Source organism: Nuphar pumila, chromosome 16 (genome assembly GCF_984573655.1).
Source record: "Nuphar pumila chromosome 16, dmNupPumi1.hap1.1, whole genome shotgun sequence".
Classification (NCBI taxonomy): Eukaryota; Viridiplantae; Streptophyta; class Magnoliopsida; order Nymphaeales; family Nymphaeaceae; genus Nuphar; species Nuphar pumila.
The window spans coordinates 68,912,718-68,921,110 of NC_143264.1; positions in this window are offsets into that span (position 1 = coordinate 68,912,718).

Genomic DNA, 8,393 nt, shown 5'->3' on the forward strand with positions numbered 1-8,393 from the left:
TGGTTGTTCCTTCATTCAAATTTAATTTGATCTCTATAAATAAACTCATAAAGTCATTGAAATGTAATGTTATTTTTTCATCTCATTGTGAAATTCAAGACCTTCGATCGAGGAAGAAAATTGGAGTGGGTAGAGTGCATGCTGACATATATTTAATTTCTTGACATGGAGCAAAGTAGCATAGGAGGAAGTAAAGTTGTTGTCGTGTCCACTATCCCTGTTGGCCTCGTCGACCCTTTGTATTGGCATCTAGGCCACGTTCCTTCCCATAGATTGAAGTTCCTATCTCAAACCTTTAATTTTATTTGTTTTAATGATTGTCATTGTGATATTTGTCCTCATGCTCATCAAGCAATTGTCAGTTCCTCGGAGCAAAAAGACTACCTCTTGTCCTTTTGATTTAATTCATAGATATTTAGAGTGGATATTCCACGCCATCTATATGTGGGGCTCATTAGTTTTTAACTATTGTGGATGATTTTTCATGATCCACATGGATTTATTTAATGAGGTTAAGTCTCGAGCCAAAGGGATTTTATAAAATTTTATCACCGTGATTAAAACTCAATTTCAAGAAGTTATCAAAATTGTTAGATCCGATAACAGAACTAAGTTTTTTTCGCATGAAGTTCAAATTTATTTATGTGAGAACAACATTCTTCACCAACACAGTTGTGTAGCAACACCACAACAAAATAGTGTTATTGAAAAAAAAAACACACATTTGCAGGAAATTGCAAGAGCCTTGTGATTTCAACCAAACCTGCATCTCAAATTTTGGGGAGATTGTGTTCTCACTGCTGCCTATTTGATAAATAGGTAACCCTCTAATTTTTTTGGAAAATAAAAGTCTCATGCAGTACTTTATAATTCGAAGCTTAACTATAAGCATTTAAAGGTTTTTGGATGGTTATGCTATGCTCATAACATCAATTACAAGCACAAATTTGATTATTGTTCTTGCAAATGCATTTTTGTTGGATATCCTTTTAGACAAAAAGGATATAAATTATTTGATCTTGAAAACAAATCCATGTTTATTAGTCGTGATGTCATTTTTCATGAAAATATATATTTTTTTAAACCATGCTTGAATGAATTTCCTCAAAACCATGTTCTTCTTGAACCACTTATAGAGAACCATAAGGTCCAAATCTGAGCACAACCGAAGAACATTGACACCAACCCTCCATCCACTAATCAAACTGGAACCCCTAAACCAATCTAATCCGAGATTAATTCTATCCTATATCTTGAACAAAGTCCTATCACTTCTCTAAGTCAAACCCAGCTCAGATGATCAAACTGAAACCGGACGAAACCTCCATACCTTGAAGATTATTAATGTTCCTATGTTGCAATTTGTGCCCATGATATGTCATCCAAGCTAAAAGGAACCAGGCATCTCTTGTGTCATTATCTCTCATTCTCTTAATTTTTGAAAGAGGATTTTGCTTTCCTTGTATCCATTTTTTTTCATGATGAACTATAAGATTTCCAAATGGTCAGGAGGGATGAACAGTTAAGAGAAGCTATGGTAGCTGAGATTACGAACTTAGAGGAGAACAATACATGGACTCTTGCCAAATTACCTTATGAAAAGAAGTTGCACGGTTCAAAATCGGTACACAAAATCAAATACCGCTCTGATGAATCCATTGAAAGATATATGACATGTTTGGTTGCAAAGAGCTACACCCAACAAAAAGGATTAGATTATCATGATACCTTTGTCCCCATTGCAAAACTCGTTACCATGTCATGCATACTTGGTTTTGCTTTTATTCTTGACCGGTCCCTGCATCAACATTATGTGAATAATGTTTTTTTGCATGGTGACTTGGATGACAAAATTTACATGAAACTTCCTTCAGAATATTCTACTAAGGGGGAACACTGGGTATATTACCTCAATAAATCTTTTTATGGGTTTAAACAAGCCTCTAGACAGCAGTTTGTAATTTTTTTTCAAGACCTTAAACATGCAGATTTTACTCAATCCCTTGTTGTCTACTCTTTATTTTCCCTAATAAATGGAGACAAGTGAACCTTTTTCCTTGTGTAAGTTGATGACATCATTAACACTGAAAATGACAACGTGATAATTGAAAAGCTGAAATGATTTCACTAAAAGAAAACATGTTGTTAGCGACGGACGGTAGCGACGGAATATTTTCATCGCTTGTTAGCGACGGATTAACGAGCGACAAACATCCGTCGTTATAATCAATGAAGCATACGAAACCAGCGACGGACTATAGTCCGTCGCCCCGTTTGTCGCTATTTAGTGACGGATTTTGCTGAAAGTGCAATAGGATTGAGGCAACGAGCACTAGAGGGGGGGTGAATAGTGCTTTTAAAAAATTGTCTGCAGAATATTGACGGATTTTGCAATTTGAAAAGCAAACACACAAAGAACATAGAATTTATCCTGGTTCGGTCTTTCCCGACCTACATCCAGTCCCCAAGCAAAACTCGCTTGAGATTTCCACTATCAACCTTGTGTAACTACAAGATCATACAGACCAAATCTGGTCCCACTTTCAGTAACACACCTACTGAAAGCAAACAATTCCTTTAAACCAAAGAGTCCTTCCTTTTACAAAAAATAGAAATAAGTAACAACTTACAACACAACCTACGAGCCTTCTTATGAATGCAAATGAGATGCAATTGGCTTTTGAGGTTGTTGAAATATCTACTCACGAATTCACTATCTCTCAAAGGAATTTGAGTGAAAAGCTAAAGTGAAAATATCAAGTGAGTGAGAAAATAAATACTTGAATGAATAGGAGTGAAAATCAAGAAGTACTTTAATATAATTCTATTGAATTTGATGTTTTTTTAGTGTAGAATGCACTCATATTTATAGTTGAAAGTTTTCATACGTTGAGGGTATGAAAGGGTGTCAAAACAGTCTATTTTGAACGATCAAAATGTTTGAAAAATGAAAAGACACGCCTTTTTAACGTTTCAAAAAAAATGGCAAAATTAGTCGACTGGAACAATAGTTAGTCGACTAATAGTTAGTTATTAGTAGACTGACAGTTATCGTCGGTCGACTGATTTGTTAATCGAGCCGTTTGAAAATCTAAACTTTTGAAACTTAGTCGACTAGAGAAGAGTTAGTCGACTGATAATATCACCAGTAGACTGAAAAACCTTTCAGTCGACTGCTGCTAAAATTTTCTGAAAAACATATATTCTGTCTGGTTGACTGATAAAAGCATTAGTCGACTGCTGCTAAATTTCCAGAAAACACACATTCTGTCTGGTCGACTAATAAAAGCTTCGGTCGACTAATTTTGACAAAAATGATATTTTTCTTAGAAAATTTGGCGCGAAAGGATTAGTCGACTGGTGAGTCTATTGGTCGACTAATAAACACGAAAATTTAAGAAAAGAGTTTTCTAAAAACATTTTCATGAAAGGTTCTTTTAGAAAAGTTTTTCTAAAGCCTTTTTAGGTGAAATGCAACTGAAATATGCACTCTAAGTAAGGCTCTTACAAGAATCTAAGACTTGTAATGAATTTAACATTTACACACTAGTCTTCAAAGATTCTTCATCGAATTCTTCAATTTCTTTATTGCCTTAGCTGAAATGCAGTTGCTTCACTTGTTCATCATCAAAACCTTGTACTTGAAGTATCATGTACGGCTTCATTGTCGTAACAATCTCCCCCTTTTTTATGATGACAAACTTAATCAAAGATGGAGCATTTAGATGCATAGATGGAGATTTTACTCTTCCTATCAATATGCTGCAAAACATTAAAAGTTAGTACATTTAAAGCACATATATCACATATTGATTGGTTTGCATTTCCATTCATCATTACTTCATGCATTTAAAAACTTTTGCATAAATGCAATTTTCAATGCTTTCTTTTTCTCTTAATTTCTCATTTCTCATGCAAGGTATATCTTTTTCTCCTGCAATTTCCATGCATGTGTCTAATACTATCTTTTTCTCCCCCTTTGTCATAATCAAAAAGATAAAGGGCAGAAATAGCATAAGCAAAATGTAAATACATGTTCAAAATATTACAACCCATAAAGTATCAAAGTTCAGTAAAGACAGAAAACAAAGATCATAAAAGTGAATTGAGCAAGTCCTTGATTGCAGTAATAAGGTGCGATACCTTTGGTAAAAAAAAATTAAAAACATCAGTCGACTAAAATTTTATCGGTCGACTAATAAGGTGCTATTTTGAGTTTTTGTTCAAAAAATGGCATTTTATAAATCTAAAAATGAGCAAATGCCTAGTTCTCTCCTAATTCTCATAAAATCTTCATTTTTAAGTGGTTTAGTGAAGATATCGGCATGTTGTTCATTAGTGGAGATAAAATTTAACAAAATATCTCCTTTTAAGACATGATCTCTTAAGAAATAATGTCTAACTTCAATATGTTTAGTTCTTGAGTGCTGAACAGGATTTTTAGAAAGATTTATAGCACTAGTATTATCACATTAAATAGTTGTTGTGGAGTAATTCAAACCAAAATCTTTTAAGGTCTGTTTCATCCATAGTACTTGTGAACATGTTAAACTAGCTGCTATATATTCTGCTTCAGTTGTTGAGAGTGACACTGAATTTTGCTTTTTACTAAACCAAGAGACTAAGGAATTTCCTAGGAAATGACAAGTTCCTCTAGTACTCTTGCGATCAGATTTACTTCCTGCAAAATCTGCATCACTATATGAAACTAAATCAAAAGAAGATGATTTTGGGTAAAACAAACCATAATCTGAAGTATCTTTCAAATATCGAAGAATTTGTTTTACTGCAGTTAAATGAGATTCCTTTGGATTAGCTTGAAATCTTGCACACATACAAATACTAAACATTATATCAGGTCGACCAGTAGTTAAGTATAAAAGAGATTCGATCATACCTCTGTAGAGCTTAGTATCTAGATTTTTACCATTTTCATCTTTATCAAGAGAAGTAGTTGTGCTCATAGGATTTCTTCTTGATTTTGATGAGTTCATCCCAAATCTCTTGAGAAGTTCTTTTATATACTTAGACTGATTGATGAAGATTCCTTCTTTAGTTTGCTTTATTTGAAGTCCAAGGAAGTAGTTTAATTCACCCATCAAGCTCATTTCAAACTCTTCCTGCATAGCTTTAGCAAATTCTTTACAAAGAGAATCATTAGTCGAACCAAATATTATGTCATCAACATAAATTTGCACAATAAGAATATTTGAATTAAGATTTTTAATAAATGAAGTGGAATCTACCCGACCAACAAAAAAAACAGATTGTTCTAGAAAATTTCGTAGTCTTTCATACCACGCTCTTGGTGCTTGTTTAAGTCCGTACAAAGCTCTTTTTAATTTGTAGACTTTTTATGGATATTTCTCATTTTCAAAGTCTGGAGGTTGCTCTACATAAACTTCTTCATTGATGTGTCCATTTAATAATGCACTTTTAACATCAATTTGATATAACTTAAAGTTCATGTAACTAGCAAAAGCAAGCATCATTCGAATTGACTCCAATCGAGCCACTGGTGCATAGGTTTCATCAAAATCTATGCCTTCTTGATTATGGCCTTGTGCTACTAGCCTTGCTTTGTTTTGAATGACTTTGCCATTCTTGTCCAACTTATTTCGGAAGACCCATCTTGTTCCAATTATTGGATGATCCTTTGGTCTATCAACTAGATCCCAAACATCATTCCTAGTAAATTGGTTAAGTTCTTCAAACATGGCCACAAGCCAAAATTCATCATCACAAGCCTTATTGATATTCTTTGGTTCTATTTTAGATATGAAAGCAATATTTGAAATATATTTTTCTAATTGCCTTCTAATTTGGACACCACTCTTTATTTCTCCAATAACTTGTTCATGTGGATGATTAAGAACTTTTTTCCAAACCGGTTGAAGAGGAACATTTTCTTGAGAAGTACTCTCTATCAAAGGTTCTTCTTGAAGTATTACTTCTTTTCCTTCGCTTAGAGGTATAACCTGCTCACAATTCTCATCAAATGCAACATGTAAATATTCTTCAATGCAAGATGTTCTTTTATTAAAAACACGATAAACTTTACTTCTAGAAGAATATCCAAGAAATATTGATTCATCTGATTTTGAATCAAACTTATCAAGATTATCTTTGGTATTTAACAAGAAGCATTTACTACCAAAAATTTTAAAATATGAGATCTTTGGTATATGTTCATAATACAATTCAAAACATATTTTATGTAAAATTGGTCGAATAAGAATATGATTTAAAACATAACATATTGTATTTATAGCTTCAGCCCAAAAGTATTTTGGTAAATTTTTATCTTGAAGCATGGTTCTTGCACATTCTTGCAAAGTTCTATTCTTTCTTTCAATAACTCCATTTTGTGGAGCCGCTCTAGGAAAGGCAAAGTTATGAGATATACCATGTAGATCACAAAACTTTAGAAAAGATTCATTTTCAAATTCACCACCATGATCACTACGAATTTTAATTATAGATGTAGATTTTTCATTTGTAATTCTTCTACAAACTTTGAAAAAATCAGAAAAAGCATCATTTTTGCCTTTTAGAAAAATCACCTATGTAAACCGAGAATAAGCATCTACTATAACAAAAGCATACTTGATACCATTCAAACTTTGAATTCTAGATGGTCCAAATAGATCTAAATGTAAAAGTTCAAGAGGACGATTTGTTGAAACTATATCTTTTGCCTTAAAAGAACTCTTGATTTGTTTACCCATTTGGCAAACATCACATAAGTGATCTTTCTTATATGGAATTTTAGGTAGGCCTCTAACAAGATCCTTCTTGGATAACTTGGAAATAATTTTAAAGTTAACATGTCCAAGTCTCTTGTGCCATAACCATTGAATTTCATTTGAAACAATAAGATATTTTTCATTAAAAGTGGGTAACTCATCTAGATATAGTTCATACACATTGTTCCTTCTTTTACCTTTAAAAACGATCTTTTTAGTTTGAAAATCAGAAATTAAGCATAAATCATGTTCAAAAGAAACATGAAAACCTTTATCACATAATTGACTAATAGATAATAAATTATGCATTAAACCATCTACTAAGAGAACATTTTCTATCAAGGGAAATTTTGGATTACCAATATTACAAATACCTATTACTTTTCCCTTGTTATTGTCACCAAAGGTGACGGTTCCTCCATCCTTATTTTGGAGGGTGGAAAATAACTCCAGCCTTCCAGTCATATGTTTGGAACAACCGTTGTCAAATATCCATTTGCTCTTTATTTTGTGTACCTACAACAAAATTAGAAGACAAAGCATTTGACCCCTTTCTATTTTTGGGTCCATGGGAGTTAGTCTTAGGAACCCATATCCATATGGATTTTGGTTTCTTTTGATAATAAATATTCTTTCTATAAAAATATTTAGCATTTCTAGAGTAATCATGTCTAGGCTTATAAGCATTATAAGTTTCGTGATTAGATGCATTTCTATTATAACTAGAAAATTTAGTTCTATGAACAAATGGTTGAGAATATTGTCTTTGATTCTTCACCACATAGTTTGGTCTATTTTGAGTATCAAAGAAGCTATATCCCAATCCGGTTCTATTAACCGAGCATCTTTGAGAACCAAGAAGTCTTTCTAGATTCTCTTTTCCATTTGTGAATTTTGTCACTATAGAAAAAAGATCATTTGATTTTTCTTTTAGACTAGTTATTTCTTTTTGTAAGAGATTGGTTCTAATTCCAATTTCTTTTATCTCAAAAGCTTGACAAGAATTTTCCTTCTTGAGATCTTCTATCTCTTGAAGTTACACTTTGTTTTGAGAGTCAAGAGTTGAATTTTCAGATTTTAACTCATTGTTCTTATAACTTAGACTCTTAAATTTCGCATATAAATCATTAAATGCTTCTAATAAATCATCATATTCAGATTGACTTATCGAATCTTCTTGTGCTACAAAGCACATGTTGGCAACTTCTTCATTTGATTCTTCATTGGAAGAGAAGTCACTATCATCCCAACATGCTTGAAATGTCTTTTTCTTCTTGAATTGGTCCTTGGGCTTGATTTTGAGAAGAGGATAATCTTTCTTGATATGTCTCGCCTTTTTGCAGTTAAAGCACTTGACTTTATTTGGATTGGAAGAATCTGCTTTCTTTACCTTTCTTTGAAATCTTCCTTTTTTGATGAATCTTCGGAATTGCCTAGTAATGAGGGCAATATCTTCATCTTCTTCTTCTTCTGAATTTTTGAAGTCAGAAGTAGCCTTAAAAGCAAGAGATTTCTTCTTGAGTCCTTCTTCTTGTCTGTCTTGAAGTTGGACTTCATATGCTATTAGGTTACCAACCAAATCTTCAAGAGTGAGAGTGTTTAGATCATTTGCTTCCTCAATAGCAGTGGTTTTTCTCTCCCATTCAG